The sequence below is a fragment of the Triticum aestivum genome, chromosome 2A, assembly GCF_018294505.1.
Source record: "Triticum aestivum cultivar Chinese Spring chromosome 2A, IWGSC CS RefSeq v2.1, whole genome shotgun sequence".
NCBI lineage: Eukaryota > Viridiplantae > Streptophyta > Magnoliopsida > Poales > Poaceae > Triticum > Triticum aestivum.
Genome location: NC_057797.1, coordinates 241383168 through 241396039, shown reverse-complemented (window position 1 = coordinate 241396039; position 12872 = coordinate 241383168). Strand labels below are relative to the sequence as shown.

Genomic DNA, 12872 nt, shown 5'->3' with positions numbered 1-12872 from the left:
TTTCATCATGTGCATCTCTTTTGCATTCGTGTTCGTCTCATGCATCCGATCATTTTCCCCGTTGCCCATTTCGGAATCCGACACTCCCACCTGCAGCCATTGCACCTCTCAAATCTCCTTTCATGAGCGGGAGAAAAAAATTCTCGGTTATGACTATTTGTCGAGTGGCCTTGGTACATCACCGATAGGCCGCCTGTCAAATTCTGTTCCATTTTGAGGTCGTTTGATGCCCCAATGGTTAACCGGATAACCGTAAAAGCCCCTCTCTCTTTGCAGCTCAGCACCCTCCATAATAGCCCACTAGCCCATCTAAACCCCCTCCATGGTCTCCGCCATTGGATCACGATCGTGTGGGAGAAAACCACACCTCATTTGGATTCTCCTAGCTCCCCCTACCTATAAATATGCCTCCCACCTTCCAAATTCGCGTCAGAACCCTAGGTCCACCTCCCTCCGCGCCGCCAGACACATTCGGGCGATGCCGGACATGTCCGTCGCCGCGCCCCGGAGAATCCTGAGCCGCCACGTGGCCTCCGACACTGCCCACCACCGCCGGCCCTCTCGGCCCGCGGGAGGCCGCCTCTGGCCCATCGCCACCACCGCGCCTCACGCGCGCCCGCACCGCCTCCCGCCGACGGCCGCCGCCCATCTCCGCTGCCGCACGTCGCTCAGCACCGCTGCACCGGACCCTGCCACTCGCCGCCGTTCCCCGCTGCCGTGTGTCGGTGTAGCATCGCCCCGAGCTCGCCGCCCAACACTACGCCGTATCCTCCGCCGCCCATCGTCACCGGCAACCGCCTTGTCCGGATCTGGCGATCTCCCGCCACTCCGGCCCTTCCCCGAGCTCCGGTGTAACGCCCACGATGCGGCTATAGCTCCCACGTGTCGAGGCACGACTTAGAGGCATAACCGCGTAGTGGTTTTGTCGCAAGAAGGGTTATCTTCACAACATCCCGTGTAATGAACAAGAAGGGGATAAATAGAGTTGTCTGACAATCGCCACTTCACACAATACTTCAATAAATTATACATCATCCAAAATACACACATAGATCGACTACGGTCAAATTCGAATGAAGGGATGTTTGGGGATGATCCGAGTCCAACGGTGATGACGGCCCGGGTCGGGTTCGGGACAGCTTTCGGACGCGCGTGAGGGGTTTGAGTATTGTGTAGAGATGGTCAAATGGTCGGGCAACAAAAGAATGGTCGGTCTGAGAAAGGTCAACAGAGTCGAGGAAGAAGCGGCAACTATCAATGGATGCAAGTTTTGAAAACGTGATGACAACGAAGTGCCGGTGCAATGCAAATGATGACATGATGAAATGCACATGATGCAAAGATGAATGCAATAGAAAAATAAAACACACGACGAAACTCGGAATCCATGGAAGGCATGTGGAGCGCCGGTCTTGGGCGTCACAACTCTCCTCCACTTACAAGAGATCTCGTCCCGAGATCTAAGGATGGCACCGGGGAGAAACAGAAGACGAAGAGGTAAAACAAATTGCTTCTTTGACAAACGAGTAAAACCATCAAACCTTGAGAGGTAGAAAACTTGGATAAATGACATGAATGAGATGAACGAAATTGAAAACATCCCTTTAGGAAGAGGAGTAAGGAATACAATGAGAACCAAGAGCTCAAAGAATAATATAGACTCTGAAAGCACTTCGGTTAAAATGAGACAGAGAAGGCATTAGGATGAAAGAATTCAGACAACGCCCCGACTGAAAGGTGAGTCAAGACTTGATAAGATGAAAGAACTTGAATAGAGGACACCACACTAATGTTAAAAAGATAGCCTAGGAAAAGAACCTGATCTTGATAAAACGAGATGATAAGTTGAATAGAGTAACATCACAATGCCTCCGGAATGAAAGAATGGAAGTTAGATGGTTGGAAGAAAATAACGGAAAGGATAATGACAACTTCAACCACAATTGAATTTGAAAAGCATCCGTAGAAAGAAGGATTGAACGGAGTTGTTGGAAATCAACAACGAAAGCACAAGCTTGTTGTGGGCTTATGGAAAACGTCGCAAGACTATGAGGTGAAAACCGGCCACTAATGGAGACCATTCATTTGATTGAGAGCACCAAAGAGATGAAAAACTTCTTTCACTATGAGAAATAGGTGGAAACTTGGGTTATTGATAGGCACCACAATTAGCAACATTCCTTAGGGAAGGCTTTAAGTGAAATCTATACCAAGATAACACCAATGAATAAATTATTGGGTTGAAAAGATCTCATGAACGAAGAGAAAATGATGGATTTAAATATCTCATTCCTGACAACTTATGAATCATGAAACACGAAGGAAAAATTATCAAGAATGACATAACACCACCTCAAAATATACGAGAGAAAGAATTGCACTTTGGAATGCATGATGAAGAATGCTTGAACTCCTCAAAGCAAAACATGTGTTGAGCACCATGTTTATTTTAGAGTATAGCTTGGTGGATCTTAACTTCGAGAGAAATCTTGAAGAACAATTGAAGAATGAAAGGAATCCTTGATGAACCACCATGTATAGCCTCCATGAAGAACTCCGGTAATAAAATGATGATAAAAAGAAAGTGAAGTTGAAAACACAAGGTGAAGCCTTGTGATGATTTAGATGGAGCTTCGGGATGAGATAATGCGTAAAAACTTGGAACTCTGGAAAAGAAAAAGATGAAGCATCTTGAATCGAGAAATGTGACATGATGAACAACTTTGGAAAGAAGAAATTAGATCACTTGGATGAAACAATAATAAGAATTACGTTATGTGTATCCTTCACCAAATTAAATTGATGACAAGCAACAGATTTGGCATACTACTTATTCCTCTTGAAAAGGATTAAGAGAGATATAGCGCAAACTTGAGAAGGTCTTGATGGAACCAATGGTGGGATTTGGAAACAACGAATGAACTGATATGAAAACAAAGGAAGAAGAATCTTGAACAAACCACCATAAGAATTGAAAACGATTGAAGAAAAGAGAATGGCTCTCGGGGAAGCATTAAAAATGCACGAAGATACTTGAGTGAATTTAGATACAAGATGACGAAGAGATTACGAACTGATTAGAGAGTACTTGAATAATGCATCGGAAGAAATTGGAGATGAATGAAGAAATAACAATTTAGGAGAATTGGCGAACAAGAGCTGAATGTTGAGAACGATTTAACCTTTGGAATGATGGCCTCCGGAGAATCGAAATGAAAACACTCCCGAAATGCTTCGGATGAGTGAAAAGAATATCTCACAATTCAAAATAATTGTGAGGATGTCCCGAAGCTAGAACCATGAATCTTCAAGAGAAAGGATATGATTTGGAGGAAACTCTTCCCCAGTCTTCAAAATCTGAGAATGACGATGGCATACGCCACCCTGAATTATTGATGCACTCTGGTATGAAGAATAGAAAGGTTGAACCGACGATGAAAAGAATTTGAAAGCGATCTTGGAGAAGTCATCTGGCTGATGATGATTCATTCTTACGTCAAACTTTGAAAAGATTTTGAGATTAACTCCGGAAAAATTAGAAGAGTCGGGTAAGATCCTAGGAAAGACTTGTGGGTTAGGGCCCACTCAAAAGAAACAGCTTTGGATGATTACTTGAAAAGAGAGATTGCATCGGTTGAATTAAATGGCTCGAATGAGATAACAACCTCGAAATAGCTTGAATGGATTAAGAAATTCCAACATGGAAAGCATGTAAACCGAAAGGAAGAGATATGATCAATAACGAAACTTGAGTTTCGACCACCAGAGAAGAAATAGAACGATGAATAACGAACTTGTAGCTTCCTTAGCATCTTCATGAGAATAACCAGGTAAGAACATGGAGGAAAAGAATGAAGAGACTTCACATGAATAAAGTGGAAACTAGATTAAGATATATGAGTCCTTGAAGAAAAGGGTGGGAGGGCGGGAAAACAAAGGCAACTTGGGATGGATGAAACAAACACCGTTGTAAGGAACTGAGAATTGATCTTACGAATGTTGAAATGATCAGATGCACTTGAAGAGAAGCACGCTGGTAGGAAAAGAATTGGCATGATCATCTCAATGATCAAGAAGGATTAGTACTCCCACAGAAATATGAAAACACCGCTTAGAAAAGGTATGGAATCCACATTTGACATCGAAGCAACTTGAATACCACAACTCAAAACAAAACAAAGGATTTGGCTTGCAAAATAAGCCGGAACAAACAAATGATATACCCCATATCATATCATGTGTCTGTTGGAAAGAATATCTACGTGATACTTGAATTCCCACCTAAAAACTCCCAAAACATTCTGGTTATGCAATCTGGTGTTGGGGATATAGGGAGGCACAATATATATCACACAACTAACAAGCCCTACTCTCCACTTGTATCCATCCGTCAACACATAACCAGGAAAACTCCAGAAATCGTGTACCTCAACCTTCGAAAAGCATCTGTTATACAAGCTATAGCAATACTCCCAAACTCCCACCCCAGTACTGGGTGGCGTCGATGCTATCTTACCACTAGTTGCATAAAAGAGATTTTCGATGTCGGTGAACTCAGGTATTCCAGAACTGCAATGATAAAATTGTGACGACAACACCTCGGAGCTCAACTCCCCGGGACACTGCCACAACCCCTAAATGTCAGGAGGCACCAAGAACAATGTTCTCATCACAAGAATATTGAAATGATCCCAAGATACCCGCGTGATCCTATTTCTTTGTGAAATTTGAGGAGAGGAAAGTCAAAACATATATGTCAGGATGCCTCACCAGAGCGACGAAGGGACTGAGGAGTAAAAAGAATCATACTATCCGATATATATAATCCTAAGACTCGAAACATTTTGTTCTAGACTCAACAATGTTAGCGATTCGATCAAGAAGGGGGCTCCTAAGTCGGGGATGGCTCTGATTACCAACTTGTAACGCCCACGATGCGACTATAGCTCCCACATGTCAAGGCACGACTTAGAGTCATAAACGCATAGTGGTTTTGTCGCAAGAAAGGGCATCTTCACAATATCCCATGTAATGAACAAGAAGGGGATAAATAGAGTTGGCTTACAATTGCCACTTCACACAATACTTAAATAAATCATACATGATCGAAAATACACACATAGACCGACTACGGTCAAATCCGAATGAAGAGAAGATAAACCCCAAATGCTAAATCCTCGATCGTCCCAACTGGGCACCACTACTGATCATAAGGAAATGAAACGTAGTAACGACCAAGGTCCTCGTCAAACTCCCACTTGAGTTCGGTAGCATCACCTGCACTGGTATCATCGGCACCTGCAACTGTTTTGGTAGTATCTGTGAGTCACGAGGACTCAGCAATCCCAAAAATCGCGAGATCAAGACTATTTAAGATTATGGGTAGGATAAGGTAAAGAGGTGGAGTTGTAGCAAGCGCTAAACAAATACGGTGGCTAACATACGCAAATAAGAGTAAGATGAGAAGCTACGCAACGGTCCTGAAGCTACAAGTGATTAAGAAGTGATCCTGAAACTACTTACGTTCAAACATAACCCAAAACCGTGTTCACTTCCCGGACTCCGCCAAAAAAAGACCATCATGGCTACACACGCGGTTGATGCATTTTAATTAAGTCAAGTGTCAAGTTCTCTACAACCGGATATTAACAAATTCCCATCTACCACATAACCGCGGGCACGACTCTTGAAAGTTTATACCCTGTAGGGGTGTCCCAACTTAGCCCATCACAAGCTCTCATGATCAACGAAGGATATTCCTTCTCCCGGGAAGACCCGATCAGTCTCGGAACCCCAGTTACAAGACATTTCGACAATGGTAAAACAAGACCATCAAGACCGCCCGATGTGTCGACAAATCCCGATAGGAGCTGCACATATCTCGTTCTCAGGGCACACCAGATGAACACTACATACAGTAACCAGAGACCCTGGGTGAAGGGGTGGCACCGCAAGTGGCTCTAGGTCGGACCAACACTCAGAGGAGCACTGGCCCGGGGGGTTAAAATAAAGATGACCCTCAGGTTTGCAACCCCAAGGGAAAGTTATATGTTAGTAGACAAATGTAAAACCAAGGTTGGGCCTTGCTGGAGGAGTTTTATTCAAAGTGAACTGTCAAGGGGGTCCCATAACCCCAACCGCGTAAGGAACGCAAAATCAAGGAACATAACACATGTATGACGGAAACTAAGGCGACAAGAGTCGAACAAAACACCGAGCAAAAGGCCAAGCCTTCCACCCTTTGCGAAGTATATAGATGCATTAATTAAATAAGAGATAAAGTGATATCCCAACATATCCATGTTCCAACATGGAACAACCTGCAAGGCACCTGCAACTAGCAACGCTATAAGAGGGGCTAAGAAAAAGCGATAACTTAATCAAACAACGGTTTGCTAGGAAGGTGGGTTAGAGGCTTGACATGGCAATATGGGAGGCATGATAAACAAGTGGTAGGTAGCGCGACATAGCGATAAAACAAACAACTAGCAAGCAAAGATAGAAATGATATCAGGGGTAATGATCATCTTGCCTGAGATCCCGCAAGGAAGAAGAACGAGACCATGAAGAAAACAAATAGACGTAGTCAAACGAATCGTCACAACTCCGGAATGGAACCGAAGCTAACGAGAGAAGCAAACCGAAAAGAAGCAAGCAACATGGTAAACACACAAGTATAAACATGGCATGATGCACAACCAAGGATGATGCATGTCCGGTTTAAATATGCATGGCATGGCAAAGTGCACAAACAAAACTACAAGTTAAGTGGAGCTCAGCATGTAACAAGACGCATGTTGACGAAACACCACATTCGATTATTCAGTTCACTCTCGGTTAGGTACTCAACAATATAAAAGTTTGATTAACATGGCAAGAGGTGAGGCATAAGTAAACTAACTATCGAAGCAATTTAAATGAGGCCGAAACGACAAACAACAATTCCAGAAAATCCCCATATGCATATTATGAATTTGATATTGTTCTACTCTAAACCATATTTTAGAGTTGTTAAACAGGAAAATAAAGTGCACCATGTTAAACTAGGCATTTTTCCACCCTATTTACATATAAAGTTTATTTAAAACCGAGCTACGATTATTTAGTTATGAAATAAACCATTTTCACATGCCATTTATGCAAATTAATTCAAACAACACATTTAAACATTTTAAACATGGATGAAAACAGCATACTATGAAACTAGATGAAATTCTAATCATTTTACATATTTAAAGTCTTTACATAAGATACATAGTTCATGAGTTATTATATGCATGAAAACTAGGGGGTTTTCTGTAAAATAGTAAACCCTAGAAAAAAAGGAAAAACCATTATGCAGAGAAAAAAACAATACTGGGCCGGATTGAGAACCTCGGTGCAGACCACCGACAGATTAGGCCCAGTGTGTGTGACAGCGTTGACAAAAAGAAAAGGAGGAAAGCGTGTGTGTGACAGCGTTGACAAAAAGAAAAAGAGGAAAAAACCTGAGGCGCCTGGGACTCGATCCCGAAACCTCCTGGACAGAGCAAGGATCCCTGACCAGTCGGGCTACTACTAAGCTCGTATAGAAACATGCCATTTATGCAAATTAATTCAAACAACACATTTAAACATTTTAAACATGGATGAAAACAGCATACTATGAAACTAGATGAAATTCTAATCATTTTACATATTTAAAGTCTTTACATAAGATACATAGTTCATGAGTTATTATATGCATGAAAACTAGGGGGTTTTCTGTAAAATAGTAAACCCTAGAAAAAAAGGAAAAACCATTATGCAGAGAAAAAAACAATACTGGGCCGGATTGAGAACCTCGGTGCAGACCACCGACAGATTAGGCCCAGTGTGTGTGACAGCGTTGACAAAAAGAAAAGGAGGAAAGCGTGTGTGTGACAGCGTTGACAAAAAGAAAAAGAGGAAAAAACCTGAGGCGCCTGGGACTCGATCCCGAAACCTCCTGGACAGAGCAAGGATCCCTGACCAGTCGGGCTACTACTAAGCTCGTATAGAAACATGGTGACCACTGTAAATAAACTATACATGCCAGAACGGATCTAGGAAAAGAAAGAAAGTTCAGTTATGACGAAAGTTGCTCACAGCGAGGAAACAACGAGGCTGGCGGCCATGACGAGGTTGCGCAGGGTCTCGGCAACGCGGAGGAGTGGGAGTGCGTGTTGCGAATAAGGCGTGGAAGAGCCCGGGACGCGTCGGGCTCGGCCATGGCAGCCTGGGTCGCGTGTGTGCGTGACCAAGTGTGCGTGCGTGTGTGTCCTCGCGTTCGAGCATGTGGGCTCTTGTGTGTAGGCGAGAGAAACGGAGTGATGACCACGTCGGGGCGCTTGACCCGGCCTGCAGCGTTTGCGTGCGTGCGTGGCGGATACGCGGGCCTGGGAGCGTGGACGTGGGGTGTGCGCAGTGGGAGCGTGGTGCAGCGCGTCCATGCGTGCTGGGGATAAAAGGCCAGCTCCCTCCACCGTTGTAAATTGCCTGATCGAGTCTGAGCTCGAGGAAAAAACAAGGACGCCGTTCGTGCGGCGGGCGGAGTTCGTGCTCCGGCAAAACCACTTGCGTCCTCGCGTCCTTCTTCTTCCTCCTTCTTCTTCTTTGCTGTGTCAGAGAGTGAGCGAGAGGGAGGTGCTGCTGAGCGAGAAGAAGAGGAAGGCCGCGGCAACAACAATTGGTATTCAGAGCTTCGGTTCGGGCGATCACCGGTGACCATGGCGTTGGTTCCTCACGGCGGTGGCGCGGGCGGATCGGCGTCGATGGCGATGCCGATGCTCACGGTGGACAACTACACCGTCTGGGCGATCAAGGCGCAGGCCATCCTCGACGTGCACATCGTGTGGGAGGCGGTGGCGCCAGGCGATGCGGCGGTGAACGCGAGGAAGGACAAGACGGCGCGTGTGTTGCTGCTCGGAGCGTTGTCGGAGGACGTGCTGCTCTCGGTGGCGACAAAGCCCACCGCCAGGGAGGTATGGGACTCCCTGAAGGTGAGGTTCGTCGCCGCCGATCGGGTCCGCGTGGCGAGGCTGGCGACGCTGCGTGGGGCGTTCGACCGCCTGAAGATGGCGGACGGCGAGGCGCTGGACGCGTACGCCGGGAGGCTGGCCGGGATGACGGCGAGGTACGCGAACCTCAGGGAGACGCTGGGCGACGCGGCGCTCGTGAAGAAGCTGCTGGACACCGTCCTGGATCGGCTGTTCCCCGCCATCGCCAGCATCGAGCAATTCTGCAATGTGACGACCATGGCGTTTGACGAGGTGCTCGGGCGGCTGTGCGCGTTCGACGAGCGGGTTCGGCGCCGTGGACAAGATGGCCGCGAGCGCGGGGGTGAGCAGCTGCTCATGACGGCGGCGCGGTGGGCAGCGCGGGAGCGTCGACACGGCGGTGCTCGGGACGACGACGACGATGGCAAGAATGTGGCGTCGAGCAGCAGCGGGAACCGGCATGGACGCTGCTACAAGTGCGGCGTGCGCGGCCACTTCAAGAGAGGCTGCCCTAAGCTGCGGAGGGAGCCGGCGGCGGAGCGCGCGCTACTAGCGGACGTCGCCGGCGTCGAGGACGACGGCCTCCTCTAGTTCACGGCTTAGGGGGAGTGTGTTGGGAATAAGCCATGGAAGAGCCCGGGACGCGTCGGGCTCGGCCATGGCAGCCTGGGTCGTGTGTGTGCGTGACCAAGTGTGCGTGCGTGTGTGTCCTCGTGTTCGAGCGTGTGGGCCGTTGTGTGTAGGCGAGAGAAACGGAGTGATGACCACGTCGGGGCGCTTGACTCGGCCTGCGGCGTTTGCGTGCGTGCGCGGCGGATACGCGGGCCTGGGAGCGTGGACGTGGGGTGTGCGCAGTGGGAGCGTGGTGCAGCGCGTCCGTGCGTGCTGGGGATAAAAGGCCAGCTCCCTCCACCGTTGTAAATTGCCTGATCGAGTCTGAGCTCGAGGAAAAAACAAGGACGCCATTTGTGCGGCGGGCGGAGTTCGTGCTCCGGCAAAACCACTTGTGTCCTTGCGTCCTTCTTCTTCCTCCTCCTTCTTCTTTGTTGTGTCAGAGAGTGAGCGAGAGGGAGGTGCTGGTGAGCAAGAAGAAGAGGAAGGCCGCGGTAACAACAGTGCGGGCGTCCCTCACGGCGGTTGCGGTTGGTATCTGTCCATGGCAGGAATGAGATGTGATGGAGCGAGGAAAAACAAGAAAGGGAGATGGAAGAGAAAAGGAGCAGGGCATGGCCTCGTTCAATGCTTCGGGAGCGGTGGCTGCCCACCTGCGCGGCCGGAGGTGAGGCTGCAGGGGGGTGCATGGATGAGGAGGCAGGAGATGGTGCGACGTCCGTGCTCAGGCATGAGCAGAGGCAACGATGGCGGCTTGGCGCGGGGCGCATGCGAGGAGGTCAACACGAGGCCGGCAGGGACTTGGCGCTCTGGTCGTCGCTGAAGACGGCGAGGAAGCGAGATGGCGCTGGTGCGGAAGAGGTCTGGCGCAACGAACATAGGCCACTTTGGGCCGGGAATGATGGGCTTGCACGGCGGCGCCATGGGGGTTGTTACCTGGAGAAAGAATGATAGAGAGAATTGTGAGAGAGATCGAGACGAAGTACGAGAGAGGCAAGGGAGGAAGTAGAGAGAGCAGAGCAGCGGAGGAAGGTGGCTAGAGTCGGGGCCATGGTCACGGGAGCCTCGGGCGAGCTCCTCTCGCGCTCGAGGATGGAGGATGTTGCCTCGGTCCGGTCCGGATCAAGCGGGCTGGCTGGATCCGTGCAGGGTCCCGAGGAAGGAGATGGCCGAGGCACTCGGGGCAGAAGAGGCGACTGCCTCGAGCGCAGCTGGAGGACAAAGATGCAGGAGACACGCACGGGGAGGCGGCTGTTGCACGGAGGCTCGGTGAGGGGTGGATCTGGATGGATGTATTTGTGGATCTGGAGGTGAGCGCTAGTGGTTGGCTTGCTGGTGATCCTTTGGGAAATGGAGATGGTGACAGCGGCGTGGGAATTTGGAGGAGAAGGTGGAGGCTTGGTTGCGCTGGTTGGAGTGAAGGGGATCTGGGAGGATCTCGAGGAAGGAGGGAGTTGGTCGGCTGGCGGCGGAGACGGGATGGATGGATTGGACTAGGGTTTGATCGGTATATATATAGTTGGTGGGCTAGGCTTAGGGCTATTCGGTCCCTTCGATCGTAATCGGACAGACCAGAATAAATATGTTAGAAAACCCAAACAAAGAACCAAAGATATTTTAGGGATGTTTGGGGATGATCCGAATCCGACGATGATGACAGCCCGGGTCGGGTTTGGGACAACTTTCGGACGCGCGCGGGGGGTTTGAGTATTGTGTATAGATGGTCAAACGGTCGGGTAACAAAAGAATGGTCGGTCTGAGAAAGGTCAATAGAGCCGAGGAATAAGAGGCAACTATCAACGGATGCAAGTTTTAAAAACATGGCGACAACGAAATGCCGGTGCAATGCAAATGATGACATGATGAAATGCACATGATGCAAAGATGAATGCAACAAACAAATAAAACACGCGGCGAAACTCGGAATCCATGGAAGGCATCTGGAGCGCCGGTCTTGGGGCGTCACATCCGTCCTCCTCCCTCTCCATCTCCGGCGAAGTTCCCGCGAGATCCACCGGTGCATCGGAATCCGCGCTGCCCGAAACCCTAGATCCAGAAGGGTATAATTTCTCAAAGTCCTGAAATTTCTACATTATGTGCCCATGTTCGTCATGCCATATCTCCATGTTCGTAGCTCCGAATTGCGCAGATGACATATCAAAATGTTCGTCTCGTGATGCTCTTCATGTTAGCGTCATTTGCATGGATGTTACTGTCCATATTGATGCCCTAACCTTCGTTGCAAAAGTGATATATGATGTTGTATGCTGGAATTTATCATAACTTGCTGATTTGTCATTTTCATTGCATTTTGTGTGTGCATCCTATGAGCATGATGTCTGCATGTTTTTGGAGCATCTCCATGCCACATTTACAGTGGTGCAAGCATTGTATTTTTATGAGCTCTGTGGTGACTAGCACAAGCATGCAAAGTAGGCTTCATTTTGAGGTAATTCACTAAGAGTGTTTTGAAGATATTGTTATTCTCTATCCATTCATGCCTCTGGTTGCAATTATGGAGTACTCTAGCTTGTCATTACCATGCTCTACTTTTACTAAATATTGTTGCTGGCAAATTGTTACATGAAGTTCATTTTTGCCATGTGTTTTGCTAGTGATCCATGCACCCTATGAAGTTGATCTCGCCATGCTTAGCTTCATAAATGTGTCTACTTACTATTGGTTACCTTGTGATTCCATGAAATGCATTGTGGTGAGTGGAATGAGCTTGCAAAGTTGCTATCATGAATTTGTTTCTCCCATGCTCTGTTTTCCTTCTAAGTCTGAAACTGATCATATCACTTGTCATGTTTGCATGGGTGCTACCTCATTTTCTATGCATCTTTGGTTAAAGTTCAGTAAGCGAGTTTTATTCTTTTCCTTGAGTACAAGCATGCCATACCTTTGTTTTCCATGATATTTTCCTGTAGCAAGTTGTTTGCTAGCTCTAAACATTGCTACATGATGATGTTTATGCCATGTTTAGTATTTTCTCTAAGTCTATGAAGCTGTTATCATTTGCATTTTTGCCATGCTATTTCAAGCTTGTTCTAGTGAGTTCTAGCAGAAGCTTAGTGTTCATGATTTGTAGAGGTTCACGTGTACTTTATGGAAATGTGCTTTGTTTCTATGTTGGAGTCATGTAGCATAGTTTCTTGTTGCATCCTAAGTGATATGATGCTGTTAAGCGCAGTTTTGAATCATTCTTTTTTTGCTTGTCATTTGCAAACCGTGCATTCGTTTCCAGTGATCCTTATATCGATT

The 12872-nt window shown here is 47.5% G+C and overlaps 1 pseudogene; it reads left to right on the top strand.

The window, feature by feature from the left end:
* The first annotated feature begins 8983 nt into the window (after positions 1-8983).
* LOC123185207 (serine/arginine-rich splicing factor RS2Z32-like) lies at positions 8984-9587 on the top strand (annotated as a pseudogene).
* The last annotated feature ends 3285 nt before the right edge of the window (positions 9588-12872 follow it).